The sequence below is a fragment of the Pinus tabuliformis genome, chromosome 4_1 (genome assembly GCF_031772625.1).
Source record: "Pinus tabuliformis cultivar Carrire ecotype Pingquan chromosome 4_1, CPIR1, whole genome shotgun sequence".
Classification (NCBI taxonomy): Eukaryota; Viridiplantae; Streptophyta; class Pinopsida; order Pinales; family Pinaceae; genus Pinus; species Pinus tabuliformis.
Window position 1 is genome coordinate 642231851 of NC_142303.1, and position 16135 is coordinate 642247985.

General features: G+C 35.3%; 1 pseudogene; it reads left to right on the plus strand.

Annotated features, from left to right (window-relative positions):
• The first annotated feature begins 5589 nt into the window (after positions 1 to 5589).
• LOC149177688 (cyclin-D3-3-like) lies at positions 5590 to 15037 on the plus strand (annotated as a pseudogene).
• Positions 15038 to 16135: the final 1098 nt, after the last annotated feature.

Here is a 16135-nt window from a genome sequence, read left to right on the forward strand (position 1 = left end):
GAAGGATTAGAAGGTGAGGCATTAGCCTCTCAGTTCGAAATGGATATTACCCTCATCGCATGAATGGTGTCATCGATGATGGGTTCTGTGTGGTATATTGAGAGTGGAGCCTCATTCCACATGACCGGTGATAAAAATTTATTCAGTGCCTTGGAGGAGAAAGACCTCAAGATGCACATAGAGATGGGTGACAATGGAAGGTATAGTGTTTTAGGAGTGGGCACGGTTGCTTTTCAGAGGGAGCATGGAGCTCCTATCACCTTAACAGATGTGAAGTATGTGCTTGGACTGAAGAAGAACTTGGTATCGATCGCGATGTTGGAGGACAAAGGCTACGATGTTGTCTTCAGTAAAGGAAAGGCATTCCTAAGACACGTAGCCATGGGTTAGACCAAGAGGATAGGGATTCGGATGAAGAATCTCTATAAACTGGACGTAGATGATTGTGCAGCATTGAGTACGAAAGTAGAATTGGTGCAAATCCAAGACATTGGCAAGTTGTCACACAGATGGTTGGGACATTTGCATCATGGGGCTTTGAAGATAATGTAGCAGATATCTACAGGACTTCCCAAAGGTAAACTTGAGCAAGTTAACACATGCAAAGGTTGTACCTTGGGAAAGTACACCAAATCTTCCTTTCATGATCGAGACAATCAAGCAGAGGCTATCTTAGAGCGAGTTCATACTAACATGTGTGGACCATTCTCAAGGGCATCCTCAACGAAGCAAAGGTATTATGTGATTTTCATTGATGATTATTCTCGTAAATGTTGGATTTATTTCATGCAGAAGAGGGACCAAACCTTCACAAAGCTTTGTGAGTTCAAAGCTTTGGCCGAGAAAGATTCAGGGAAGAAGATCAAGGCCTTGAGAAGCGACAACGATTGAGAATATGTCTCTCAAGAGTCTAAGGACTTCTGTGCAGCAAAATGAATTAAATGAGAGTTGAAGGCACCCCATAACCCACAATAGAATGGGGTGGCCAAGAGGAAGAACAAAACTATTGTAGGGGCAGCATGGGCAATGCTACATGACCAAGGCCTACCACTTCACTTATGGGTTGATGCATGCAACAAAGGAGTCTATTTGCAGAATAGAAGCCTACATTGCATACTTGGGATGAAGACACCAGAGGAATCTTTCTCTGGTAAGGGACCAGATGTGGGTCACTTTAGGATCTTTGGCTCATTGATATATTATCGTGGGACAAAACATGAACGGAAGAAGCTTGAGCCGACAGTAGAGTTGGGGATATTTGTGGGGTACACTGATACACCTCACAACTATCAGGTGTACTTGCCTGCCAGTCAGAGAAGAGTGGTTCGCAAAGATCTCAAGTTTGATGAGCAGAAGGCCATGCGAGTTTCCCTTGAGAGGGAGCTCCAACTACAGGCTGTGGAGGAACTGTTGGTTCCTAAGGAGGAGGAGCCTCAAACTGATGCGGAGTAGCCGCATGCAGAGGTTGCAAGAGTGGAGACATCCACTCAAGCAGAATCTTCTAGAGATGGATGGAAGCACACAAGAGAAGTTGACAGATTGTTGGAGGATGCGAGAGAGAATGTGGGAGCACCATCTTCTCAGTGAAGACAAAGGAGGTCACCTGATAGGTACACTAGATACATGGCCCTTGTTGGGGAATGTGTTGAGACCGATCCATATTCCTTTGAGGAAGCAGTGCAGCAGCCGATTTTGGTTAATTCTATGCTGGAGGAGTATGACTCCATAATTCATAATAGTGTTCGGGATGTGGTTCTAAGACCGGAGAACAAATCAGTTGTGAGTTCCCATTGGCTTTACAAGGTAAAGCAAGCTGCTGATGATGGGAGAATCATGTTGCTACAATATATTTCGATAGAGGACCAAGATGCTGAAATTTTGACAAAGGCATTGTCAAAGTGTAAATTCGAGCTCCATAGGGACAGGATCGGGGTGGAAGATAATCCCTTTCTTGTTGATAGGGAGTGTTGAAATGTGGCAACAAGAATATTCCAAATTAATTTTTCCTTGAATTAAATTGTGAATTAAGATTGAATTTATTCTTAACATCTACTTGGAAATAATTAATTAATTCATTTTGAATTAATTAGTTGGATAAATTCAAGTTAGAAGTCTTTCTGAAGTCATGCAAGAGTTATCCCTTAAACTAAGGAGATATGATTGAGTTATATTTGAGTTGTAATTAGTTAACTTATTTTATTGAGTGAAGTCCAGTTAAATTAGTTCCAAACTATTTGAGAAACTAATGGTGAGTTAACAGTCAGTTGGTGCATGCATGCACTCAACTAGTGTACTCCAGTTAACTAAAGATTCCCTCATCAAAAACTCATGCATGTTTACTCTGAGAAAGCCCCAGTTGAGATTAAAGAAAAGGATAGTGTACTATCATTTGTATGTGTTTTCTTATAAAGAAAACTCATGCATGCAGTCAAGGCATCATTCCTTGAGGATTGTGCAGTTCTAACAGTGTGTGAGATCACGAGATCATCCACATGGTAAATGAGTTTTCCACTTGGTTGAAGGAGAATCATCCCATAGGAACAACACAAGGAAATAGGAGCTTGGAGGGTGGAGAGGAAGGCTAAAGAGCAGCCAAGATTGCCTATGAGCATCTGTGAGGATTGTACTGAGATCTGGTTAGCTGTGAGAGATAAGGCTTTGTATAATTCCTATGTATTTCCACCCGTATGATAATACAAATAGTTGGGTTTTTAGCTGAGGCTTTCCCCAAAGTATTCTCATGTGTATTGTGCATTGATTCTTCTTATTCTGGTTATATTGTTCAACTTGATCTTTAAGCTTCCGCAAATTGATGGTAGAAGTAGGTTATAGTGTTTTGCTTTGATTTATATTGCATTATCGGGTTAACCTACCAGTAGATTTTCTACATGGTATCAAAGCAAGATTTGTAGAGAATTTTCTAAATTCTAGATCTTTAGGTTTAATTTTATGGATCTCGGTGGTGGCTACAGTGGCGCTGGGCTTCGTGTCAATGATCTATTTCACTTTGTCATTCCCCTTGTTAGGTTCTAACTTAGAGTCGGAACATGCGTCGGACTCAGAAGTCTTCAGCTTGGCCACTGGTGATTGCTTGACTTGACACGCACTTTTCTTGTGAGTGGAGATCTTATGGAACTCACACCACTTTCCCATGTCCTTATTTGTCTCACGGTGTTGTTCTTTTCTTGCATCTTTGGCAGGTTATCCTCGGTAGTCCTGACCTAGATTTTCTCTTTGCTCTGCAATTTTGGGGTGCCTTTCCCTTGTTTTGGATTCACAAATCCAAATTCCAGGTGGATATTGGTGGCCACCCACCTGTCCCACCTAGACCTCTACTAAATTTCTATTGTTTCCTTGTTTATTTCAACATTTACAAATTTTAGCATTTTTTCGGGTCCTCAACTTCTGGAGCAGTTTTGACCCCCTAAATGACATTTTTTGAGGTCTGCTACAATCTCGTTGTTGTAGGTAGGTTCATGTGCAAAACCCTATAGTACTCTGTGATACCTTTCCAAAAAGGTATTGTATGCTCCAAACAGAGATAATATGACCAAGTTATGACCCTCGGAAGTTGGCTGCCCAACTAACCCCAACTCGGCAAACAAACTCTTGGCATTACATATTCTGGGGTTATGGTTTTGGTTGTTTAAGGTATTCTCATGTTTTTCAATAATAAATAGGCCCTTAAGCCTCATTGTAACATAGTTCAGAGGCATGTAGCTGCCACATCTCTTCTCAAAGATAAGCTACCATTGCCCAAGCTAGTTTTATTTCCATTATGTTTGTAAGCATATTTGAGTATTTGATACTAATGAAATGAAGTCTTATTTCTGCTGCAGCTTTGTATTTATGCTTATATCTGTAATTTAATGTGTTCCTTTGTAGCTCAAGGGCTTCTTCGAGCAATATTTTGAAAGGATCTCCTATCCCCTCATCTTTCTTTTTGTCCACCATGGAAGGTCGTCAGGATTTGCGAGGCTAGTCTTGCAAAGGTTCGACCAGTTCAAGCCATAACTCCTTATATCCCAACCTCCTTATGGAAATGCAAATAAGAACAGATAAATAGCAAACTACTCTGACACCACTGATCCGAATTTAAATAGGAACGCAATAAATTATAAATTTAACCATAAATACAAAGATGCAACAGAAATAACACTTCATTTCATTAATATCAAATGCTAAAATATGATTACAAACAAAATGGAAATAAGACTAGCTCAGGTGATGGTAGCTTATCTCTGAGAAGAGATGTGGCGACTACATGCCTATGAACTAGGTTAAAATGAGGCTCAAGGTCCTATATATTGTTAGACTTTAAGCTTTTGTGGTAGTTTTTTGGAGTAGCATGATCCAGATTATCCACAGTATTATGTTCATTCTGTCGACGTTTCGAACCCCAAAGGGGTTCCATCATCAGGACCAAAATTGATAGAATATTGAAAACATGTGAAAACCATAAACAACCAAAACCCTAACCCCAAGAGATGTAATACTAAGAGTTTGTGGGCCCCGTTGGGGTTAGTTAGGCAGCCAACTTCCCGAGGTCATAACTTGGTCATATTATCTCCATTTGGCGTGTACAATACCTTGTTGGAAAGGTCTCTCTGAGTGCTACATTTTTTCTACATTGCCTTTCACATGGATATGGGCCTGCAGCAGGCCTCAAAAAATGTCATTTACGGGGTTAAAACTGCTCCAGAAGTTCAGGACCCGAAAAGCTACAAAAAATAGTAAATGTTGAACTAAATAAGGAAAAAAGAGAAACTGGCTAAAGATTTAGGTGGGATAGGTGGTGGAAACCAATATCCACCTGGATCATGAAATCACTATAGAATAGGAGAATACGAGTATTTCTTTTGCAAGAGAAATCGAATTTGGAGTATCATATTTCAAAGCCAGCAGGATGTTGTTCTACGGATTGAGACTCGAATATGCCCTTGAGGGTACTTTTAATTGTATTTCCTAGAAGGACAAGATGGAGGCAATGTTGGAAGATAACGGGCTTAAGGAATTCATAGACAAAGATATTACTAAGTTGATTGATGCTCGAGATATGACGGAGTGGAGAATGTGCATGGAAAAGGTGAGAAGGATTATCCTAGAAGGAGTTTGATATCATATTGTCTTGAACCTCCATGGTAAGGAAACTCCATTTGCAATGTGGAAGGCCTTTACGAACATATTTCAAAACAATAGTGACCACATGAAGCTAGCACTAAAGGAAAAGCTCAAAAAGATCAAGATGGAGAAGGGCGACAATATACCAAAGTACTTGACCAAGTTCACCTAATGTCGGGATCACAAGCTTGGGAGTGTTGGTGTTACAGTTTTTGAAGGCGATATAATGAGCCCAACACTTATAGGCCTTCCCAAGAGATGGCATAGCTACTAGTACTCGGTTAATAGGTGGGAGAATCTATCAGAGTGGGAGTGGTTGTGGTCTGACTTTGTGCAGGAAGCGATTCAATGGAACACCAAAGATGGGACCTCATCCAAAGAAGTGGAAGAGAATTTTGCATTAGTCAACAAATAAAGTAAATCCAAGGGAAGAAGTCTCAAGTCAAAGAGGTCAGTAAGAATAAGGACATGTCGAACATCAAGTCTTTTCACTATCACGAGTTTGGGCAATATGCCATGAAATGCCCACAGAAGAAAGCAAGCAAGAAGGATCCTGCGATAGCAACAATAGGTGAATCTCTAACTTCACAATTCAAACTTTATTTCACTCTCATTACCTCTATGGAAAGCACTGTAATGGGAATCATGTGGTATCTCGATAGTGGTGTCTCGTTCCATATGAAGGGGAATAAAGATCTCTTCAGTGACTTAGAGGAGAAAGACCTTAAACAACACATAGATTTTGGATATGATGGTAGGTATAGTGCGACCGACATTTGTACTGCTACTTTTTAGAGGGATTCTGGCTCCCCTCTCATACTCATAGATGTGATGTATGTTCCAGGACTAAAGAATAATCTTGTTTCCATCGCAGTATTGGAAGATTGTGGCTACGATGTGATTTTTAGAAAAGGAAAGGTTTTCCTTAGATAGATCGCATGGGACAAGTGAAACAAATCGGTGTGAGTTTTAAGAACCTGTATGAACTTGAGGTACAAGATGCATGCAAAGCCTTGAGGAGCAAGGAATGGTTAGATACTTGGTGGTTGAGAGGGAGCATGAATTACCTCTCAACATGGAGCCTCAGCAAGTTGTGGAGCAGCCACAGTTGGAGAAGCAGAGAGGAGACCAAGTGGAGACATCCAATCAAGCAAAGACCTCTAGTAGGGAGGAATTTCGAGACAAGTTGGTAGAAGGAGCACATGTCACCATTCCTCTAGGTGTGAGATGGGGTGATCTAAAACCTTAGTCTAAGAGTTTCATAAATTGGGCATGATCCATTGAGGCTTTTTTTATCTCATGGATCATTACCTTGCTACGGGGACCCATAGTATTCAGTAGCAAGAGGATCAGTGTTAGTCAAATATTGAGGAGTGTAGAGAAAAGTTTACAGTAGACCAGGAGGCTCAGTGGCAAAGTCAGCAACAACAAAATTTTCTCAGTGGACAGTCGTAGACACAGTTGATTCAGTTTACTTTGTTTGGATGTGTTTTGGCTTCATATGTTGCAGTAGCAACAACAAAAGTGACAAGTGTTCAATGAAGAACATTCCAAAGGTACCAATCATCATAGAGTTGAATTCCTTTCTTGTTGGGAGGGAGTGTTGAAAATAGCAACAAGAAATGTTAAAAATAGCATCAAGAAAAATCCTAACTTAATTTGTCATTGATTTAAATTGGGAACTAAATTGGGAACTAAATTGTTCTCATAGTAACTTGTAATAGTTGACTAAGTTAATTTGACTTAGTTGACCCAATTAATTCGAGTTAGGAGTCTATCTAGATTCATGTAGAGTGGTCCGTAAATTTTAGGGACCCAAGTTGAGTTCTTTTGAGATATAATTATTAATTCATTTTAAGTGAGTTCAATCCAATTAAACTAGTTCCAACTTATGCAGGAATTAGTGGGATATCCAGTAGTGGAGTGTAACCAGCATTTCTCAAATAGTGAACTGAAGCTTCACTCATAACTAACTCATGCATCTCAAATGAAAGAAATACCCAATTGAGATTGGAGTTCATGCACTGTGTACAGTTAGTTATAAAATCACCTAAATTAAATTGATGGTGCATGCAATCAAAGGAAGGCCTATGATGGATTATGCAATTATGGATGAGGAATTTACCAATTACAATCCATAGTTTGAATCTACAAGGAATTTCTACGAGGATAACTCAACCATAGTGTCCAACATCCATTTTTTTTGTTTTCCAGTTATAAAAGGGACATCTCCACCATTATGATTTTGGTAAAAGAAGAAATCATTTTGGTGTTTTTCATACCAAACATTCATACTCATTTCATATTTTTTATGTAGTTGGTAATTTCCTTTCATTAGACAATTATATATGTTTACGACATTTTTTGTACATAATAGAAAATTCCTATCCCAATGTGTGGAATCTATGTCAAAATATTTTTTAATATGAATTTTACAAATTTAGTCAATTAGCACTTGTAGAAAAAACCAATTTCTACATAAGAAACCATGTCCCTTCAAAGCCTTAGATTATGCAGAGATCTACCATCACCTAAAATGTCATGTTTTCCATGATAGGGCCATCCTTCCCCATCTTGATGATCATACATGTTGTTTGTTAATATTTTTATGTCGAGCCTTTGAAACATAACCTTTACAATAAAATCGTACTGACAGCCCCTCTTTTTCACAAATCACTGGTTTTGTTTAGTTGTACATTTTTCTGTATTGTCCTATGGACCATATGAGCAATCATAACTACATAAAAAACAATTATATGTTAAAACAGATGAAAAATAATAAAACATTATTAATACCAACATCTAAACAAGGCATTAATGAAATACTTACAGTTCACATCACATGGAAGCACTAGCCCTTAAGCTTGGATCTTTGGTTAATCTTGGTGCTTTTCTTTTTCGTCGAGTGAAGGTACATGGAGATTTTGGATTCATTTCCTTTCCTTTAATGAAGTCAAGGGCTCTATGTGCAAGAATTTTTTCAACTCAATCAATACTCATGTTGGTCTTGGATACTTTAGACTAGACTAAATCTTTACCAGAAAGTATGATTTTCTCTTTAGGTCTTGCACCACAAGGTGCATTATAGTCTTACATTTATATTTTGTCTCATAGCCTGCAAACAATGTGGAAACATATTAGGAAACCTATTGTCCCAATGAATATTTAGAAGTAAAAAATTCAATGAACCCAACTCTCTCACATCATGTTCAAAATATTGAACTTTGTCTTGCAAACAAATAACACAAAGGGAAGATGAGTCTTCTCTATTTGTTGAAATGTATGGAATAAGAGAAATATACATAATGGACGTAGAAACTTCTCCAAGCTCTAAACTTTTTTGGGAATGTATTCATAAATAAATATCATGTGGATTTGAACTATGGGACTTGGAACAACTCTAGAATGTGCTTCAATGATAGAAAATATCTCAACTATCTGCCTACAATCATAGATTTCTGAGTATTGTGAACAACTATAACTTTGCACATTGCTTATGCACTTAAAGGTAAATTTTACAAGTTCTTCAGATTAGGAATTAATGCATTAATACAATAGATTTATTTAAATGTTTAAAGCACACAATGAAAGCCAATATCTAGACGTAAAGAAGAATAATAAGCCTACAAGTATAATCCCAAAACCCAAAATGATCTTGTAGAGACTAGAGTAAAAGGTACTAATAAGTTCCAAAATTATCATACGTTTCTTGCAGCCACATTCATAACCTAGCTCTATTCCAAATCAATATGTTGTTATAAACTAATATTTTGCAGGTCACACTTTCTATTGGCTATATTTTTTAATCAATCTGCATCTAGAGGTTGGAACTTAGGGAACATTTTGGTTCAATATCTTGCATAGATCTTACAGATAAAGAAACCAATCATCCTCCCAAACGAACTAACATATTTAAGGTTCTTTGGGTGCATATAAGATTAATGGTTTAATTTTTGAATTTATAGTCCCTGAATACTCCATTTTGACAAAACTTTATGGGGTCTTTTGTTATTTTATGCTCTAATATGTTCAAGGAATCTACTTGATGCATTGATCATGTGAGTTTTCTAAGTATTTCAAGGTTTTCTTTTCCTGAGTTGAAGTGTCCCTAGTTGGCCTCTTAATCAAGTATTATCTTATTGAATGGTGAAACCATATGGATAACAAGACGAGTTGAATTCTGGTGAAATCACATTTCAAAAAACTCATTCATGTATCTATTCAAAGCTTACTTAAGTGTTTAAAAAAAAATTACAAATTCACTCTAATTTTGTGATGAGGATTACTGTAATATTCTATTCTTGGCATCTTTTATGGATACAATCAACCTGGTTATGAATTATGATTATATGTGCACTAATTTTAAATGCTAAGTTCATTTCTCATGGAAAATGATGGATGGTGCACATTGTTGTGCCTTTGAAAGTTTAAATCGATACTACCTCACTAAAACCAATTTCATAGATGTCAAATTGTTTAAACTTCGGGAATATATCAACTTTACACTTGTTATTAATAAGATTTCTATTTTGAGTGACACATGAATCAAAGGCTAAGTATAACAGAAGTGTGCAACGATGCTATTTTAAGTGTACTTTGGGAATAATTTGTTAAATCTGATGGTCACTAATTTCATCTACAGTGCACTTGTATACCTCCAATATTTCATCATTGATTTCAAGTGGGTTAAAATCTTTTTGATTTTATTTTATTTTAAAAATTAGTTCACACTTGGCATAAGCATGATTTAACTCACCCACATCAGTCAAGCCATATCGATTTTTGGTAAACTTAGGAAGGAGCATGTCTGAAATTAATGATCAAGTTATTACATGGTTGACATAATTGCCACATAATTGTTGGCTTATGAATTCACATGAACACTGTTTAAAATTACTGCACTGTGGAAATTTATGCAACTCTACAACTCAACATTTAATCAGTTTTGTGATTGGGCTAATATCATTAGCCTATTTTTTATGCCACATTTAGTTGGTAATTCTCTTTGAATAGTGAAAAAAAACACTTGTCTTTTACATGTTTGAAAATGATCTAATTTTGATAATCAGTAGGGACTGTTATAATCACGAGTTATTTGATAATGGTTGGTACTTGCTTATGAAAACACAAAGGTAATTAATAATAAATTATTGTATCTCACTTGCAAAGAAGACCTCATATTCAGAATCCAGACAATTTCAAACTATGATTCAAAACAATGGAAGTTGATAGGAATCTAGATAGGTGCCAAGCTCTCATTGAAATTTACGATAGTGTCAGGCTACAAATGAAAGAATTATTACGATTCCATCCAAGCTCCATTCGAAAGAGTATCTCGAGTTCTTGTTTATTTCAATCTAAATATTTCCAGTGAGGATTTGATACAAGAAGAGATCAATTCTAGTGAAACATTTTGAATAAAAAATTTGGATCTCAACTGCACATATGAGTCATGAGAGTGAAGAAAATGGAGTGGCCTTAACGTTAGATGATAGTAGAACTAAACTACTAGACATGTCTAGCATGAACAATGGTTCTTCTGGTGAAGCAATGCATATATCATATACTATCCCATACCATTGAACTTAATGCCTCATAGTCCTAAATTTATATGAACTTCTTGTCACCTTTTTTGCTTTGGTGATATGGAGTTTTAGTACGAATGTGTGGAGTTATACTATTGCAGGATCTTATTGAGTGTTAACACTAGAAACATGTTATGACCAAATTCATACACATTATGGATTTGGACCTATGACTGTAGTGCTCTCAAAAACCTACCTTGAACAATTTTTGTATTACAGGGAATTCTCTTTCCATGGGGTTGTGGGAATTTTGGTTTCAATGGATGATGTTGTTACTAAAACACATCTACTGATCAAATGAGAATGATACCTCAAAATGAATACTCTAACCCAAAAACTCAAAAGAAAAAACATGAAAAAATAACACAAAAAAGAAAATTGTGTATGCCAACGATGTTTTTTTTTAAGGGTAAATTTTCGACATATTTTTAAATAGAAGTAAAAACCCTCTTCTTTTCTTTGCAAAATGGATGAAAAAACACCCTAAAAAAAAGGGTTACAATTTTGACATTTTTTAGCAATAGAATTAAAAATAAAATATCCAATAATTCTCAGACATGATGTTAAAGATAAAATATCATGTCTCAAATCCTTATAATTCCAACAATTTCCATCCATGTTGTCAAAGATAAAATATCTTGACTCTAAAAAACCAAGAAATTGTAATTGTTTTCAGCCATAGCACTAAATATAAAATATCCTGACTTAGAAAAACATTAAAATCTTGACAATTTTTCAACCATGCAATTAAAACCAAATATTATGACTACAAAAAAATCTTAAGTTTTCAAAATATTTCAAACATGACATTATGAAAAAAAATTATGATTAAAAAAACATTAAAAATGAACTCCTAAATGAAAGAGTTATTATAGCAAAAGTAATTTATTTTTAAATGTTAAATATTTAGTGATTTTAAAATCTTAGCCTAAGACAACTTGATACATTGCAACAAAAAATTTAAAATCAACCATCTAATTGACACGTGGTGTAGGTAAACTCGACCCATTGTAATGAAAACTTAAAGACCAACCATGAAATTGACACATTGTGGGGGTAGAGTTGATTCATTATAAAGAAAATTTTAAAATTAATTATCACACTGCACATAATGAGATCCGGTTATTAAATGAACATCGACACAAACCCTACAAAAAAAATCAAAATAATAAAAATTATATATAAAGAAATAAAAATACAAAATACAAAAGAAAACAAAAATTCAAATATTGATTTAAAAAAAAAAAAACAAACAAACCATTGCAAAACACAAAAAATAATATAAAGAAACAAAATTCAAATATTGAAAATAAATAAATAAATAGAAAATAATTTAAATATTGAAAAAAAAAAATCAAATATTGTAAAAAAATAAAAGCAAAAAAAATAATACAAAAGAACACAAAAATTCAAACATAGAAAAAAAATAAAAACAATAAAAAAAAAAAAACAAAAAATTTAAAAAATAATAACAGTTAATAAAAAAAATAAAAATTAAAACATGAAAAAATTAAAAACTATAAAAATGTAAAAAATTAAAATTAAAACTAACATGCATAAAAATAAATAAATAAGGAAAATTTCAAAAATAAATAAAATTTAGGGAAAAAAAAATAAAATTAACAACAACAAAAAAACATTTTTTTTAAATTAAAAAAAAATAAAATAAAATGAAATCTACATCACTAAAAATTTATAAAAAATAAAAAACAATTAAAAAAAAGAGAGATTCAAAAAAAATTAATTAATTAATAAATTAAAAATAATAAATAATAAAAATAAATTATAAATAAAAAAAAAAACAAAAAAAACCCACCTATGGGTGGCAGGGCCGATTCTGAGAATCAAAAATGCCACCCCTGGCAAATTGGGTGATGGGGTTGGTTGCCAACTCACTTGGGAGTGGTAGGGCCGATTCCCTGAATCAGTCGTGCCACCCCAAGACTGAGTGGGTAGTGGGCGTGGGCGAGGAGGTAGTTGGTGCAACCGCCTCCCCACCCAGTCTTGCGGACCACCCTGCCTAGGGGTTGACAAGACCGATTCTGGGTATCAACCCTACCAGCCCCTAGGCGGGTGGGTTGTGGGCGTGGATAGGGAGGCGACTCGATGTAGCCTCCTCCCCGTCCACACCCACATCCCACCCCGCCCAGGGGTTGGCAGGGTCAATTCCACACAGCTGCCTCCCCACCCACGGCCACATTCAACCCTGCCCAGGGGCTAGCATGGCTGATTTCGAGAATCAACCTTGCCAGCCCCTAAGCAAGTTGGGTCATAGGGTGGGCATGGAGGTGGTTGCATGTAGCTGCCTCCCCACCCACCCCGCAGCCCAACCCGCCCACGGGTGGGGTGTTTTTTCATTTTTTTTTTTTTTACATAATTTTTTTTTAATTTTTTTTAATTTCAATTGTTTTATTTCTTCATTTTTTGTTTTAATTTTTTTTATTTTCTTTAGGTATTTTAATTTAATCATTTTTAATTTAAATTTTTAAATTTTTCTAATTTTTTTTAAATTTTGTTTAGATTTTTTTTATGAGGTTTTATTTTATTTTATTTTTAACTTAAAAAAATGTTATAGATGTGTTTTGTTTTTGGTTAATTTTCAATTTATTTATTATTTTTTTTTATCAACATGAAAATCACAAACATTTAAAAAAATATATCCACACTTAATAGATTAGAAAATTTAAAGTGTAAAAAATAAGCCCTGTAAACAAAAAGGGTTGATGTTGCATCAACACTTTTCAAAATCAGGTTGAAAATCACTAACATTTTAAAAAATGTTCATACTTGATACATAAAAAATTTAAAATGTCAAAAATAAGCCCTTTAAAAAAATGTGTTGATGTTGCATCAACACTTTTTAAAATCAATATAAAAATCACTAACATTTTGAAAAAAAAAATCATACTTGATACATAAGAGAATTTAAAATGCCAAAAGTATGCTCCAAAAAAATGAGTATTCTGAATCACCAATTTTCAAAATCCAATGTTTTTTTGCAACATCAAAAAAATGAGTACAAGGTATTTGATCAGTAATTGTGTTCTAATCGTGCTTGTTTTGAATATACAAATTCCATGTAGCAAGATAAGCCATGGATGACTCAACTGGAAGTGGTGGCTTTCCTCTTCATAGATGCCAAGATGGATGAGACAAAGGTTCCCATTCTCCTGGACTTTTAAGTAAATTTTCAATTCGCATGTGTGATAATGTTGGTTGTTTTCTTATCACCTATCTTGAGGTATTTTGGAATACATTACACTATTATAAAATCCCATTGCACCTATCACACATTAAGGAGGCTAAGTATACATTTGAATCTCGTACCATTCCGAGAATGCAATTAATGGTGCCTACCACCCTGGAATGGAAAATGAACCTTCTGACTCTTTTGTCCTACATTGACCATACCAGTCATATGATAGGGTTGGAGAATCACCATTGCTAAATCTTCCCAATGCGCTGCAAGGAGATACTTTTGAATACATTCAAATGGTAAGCATTGCATTTCCAACAATTTAGTGGATGATTTCAATGTATTACTTACGACAGTGGAATTGACACATCCATTTGATCTTTGATAGTTGTATTTTCTTCTGCTTTCTCATGGTCTAATGGGCATATTTTATATTTTGACAATCAAATTAGCTTAAATCGTAGGTTTAACTGGATTTTAATAGGATTATCTATATTGTGGATAGATGAAAAGTTTTTGGGCTTTTTTTCCCTCTATTGTAGTTGTTGCAATAATTTTGCATGTGATCAAGGAAACAAAGCTTGTTAATACATGTCAATACAAGAATCGCTTGCTCAATTCCATGAAAGTGAACAAGGTAATTGCCATTATACTGTATTATTAGGTTTTTGGAATTATGACCTTAGCCTTAATGAATTGAATCCTGAAAGATGGTCTAATTGTATGTAATTTTGTTTTTCAATGGAAGGACATGTGTGAAATATGCATGACTACTCATGGCCCCTGAATCATCATCCTTGGGAAGATTCTCTTCGTGTTTGAAAAGAAAGAGTAGCACCATAAATATTCCTGTTCTTGGAAACCCAAATGGAGTGTTGGGCACTACCTTTAGCTACAACAAAAATTGTGGTAGCTTACAAAGCACCCTAGGGTCATATGATTCCAATAACTCCAACATTCGATGCATATCACCAGTTGTGATACCTTTAGCTACAACAGCAGCTGTGGTAGTGGACAGAGCACCTTAGGATCATAGGATTCCAATAATTCCAACATTTGTTGCATATCACCAGTCATGATAAATAAGAAAAACCTTAATGAGTTTTGTAGCAATCTTCATTGTTTGGAAGATTAGTAGATTACCATAAATATAAGTGCTCCTCTACGAAGAACATTTTGGAAGCAAGATTTGTTATTAAAACTTCATTTCAACTAAACCTATCCAGAATTAAGTGCAAGTTTAGGCCTATAATAAGCAACTATTATAGCTCTTTTCCATTATGACTCACATGGTAGAAACATATTGTAACTAAATACCATTCAATATGCTTATGATTCATGAATGCTTTAGAGATCCTATTGTTGTGTGAATATTGGATTCAATGGGTTTTTTGTATTTTGTAACATTAGTATCAACCGACAAAAAAATTAAGTACTCGTTGTCAAAAATAATCACAATGTGTTATGTTGCATCCAATAGAGGATGAAGAAAGGAAGGAAGGGAGGGTTGCACACTATGGCTCATAGTATTGAGAAACAGGTGAATGAAGTGCAAGGTCAATAAGAATCCTCATACAAAGGCAATGGAACGATAGACTATGGGGTGCCTCAAAGACAACTGAGATATTTCATATATATTTCATAGAGCTTGGCTAGTGGGCTTATCAGTGTCCTCTATGACGGTTGACTTGACAACATTAAACATTGGTTGATAATTTATCGGTTTTGAGTTTCCTTGTTTATATGGTGATTAAATGAGCATCATTGGCTCCCCCATATCTAGTGGGGTACGAAGGCTTGTTTACTTGGATTGGCTCCCTTATAGATGAAGACAATGTGTTTTTACCATGTGTGAATACTATGTCAGTTAGTTGTTTGTATTTCGCCATCCATACATCTGCTAGTAATGACTGGTGTTGGTGGGTTTTTGATCTTGTTTTCTCATTCTCAAATGCCTACCATTCTGCTATTTGTTTATTTCTCATAATGATGTTCAATTTTCTACTCATTTTCCTCTTTATCACACACTCTGATATTTTTCACATTATTATTCTTCTCTGTATTGCTTCCTACATTCTCTTCTATATCATCCGCCTACACTTTATATCTCCCACCCGTTGGCCACATGGCCCACTGGAGTGACCTTTTCCACCTACTCTACCCTCAGTCCCTACTGGGGGTGATATACTATCTCCACATTACCAGCTATAACATCCTCTTCCACCATTGGATA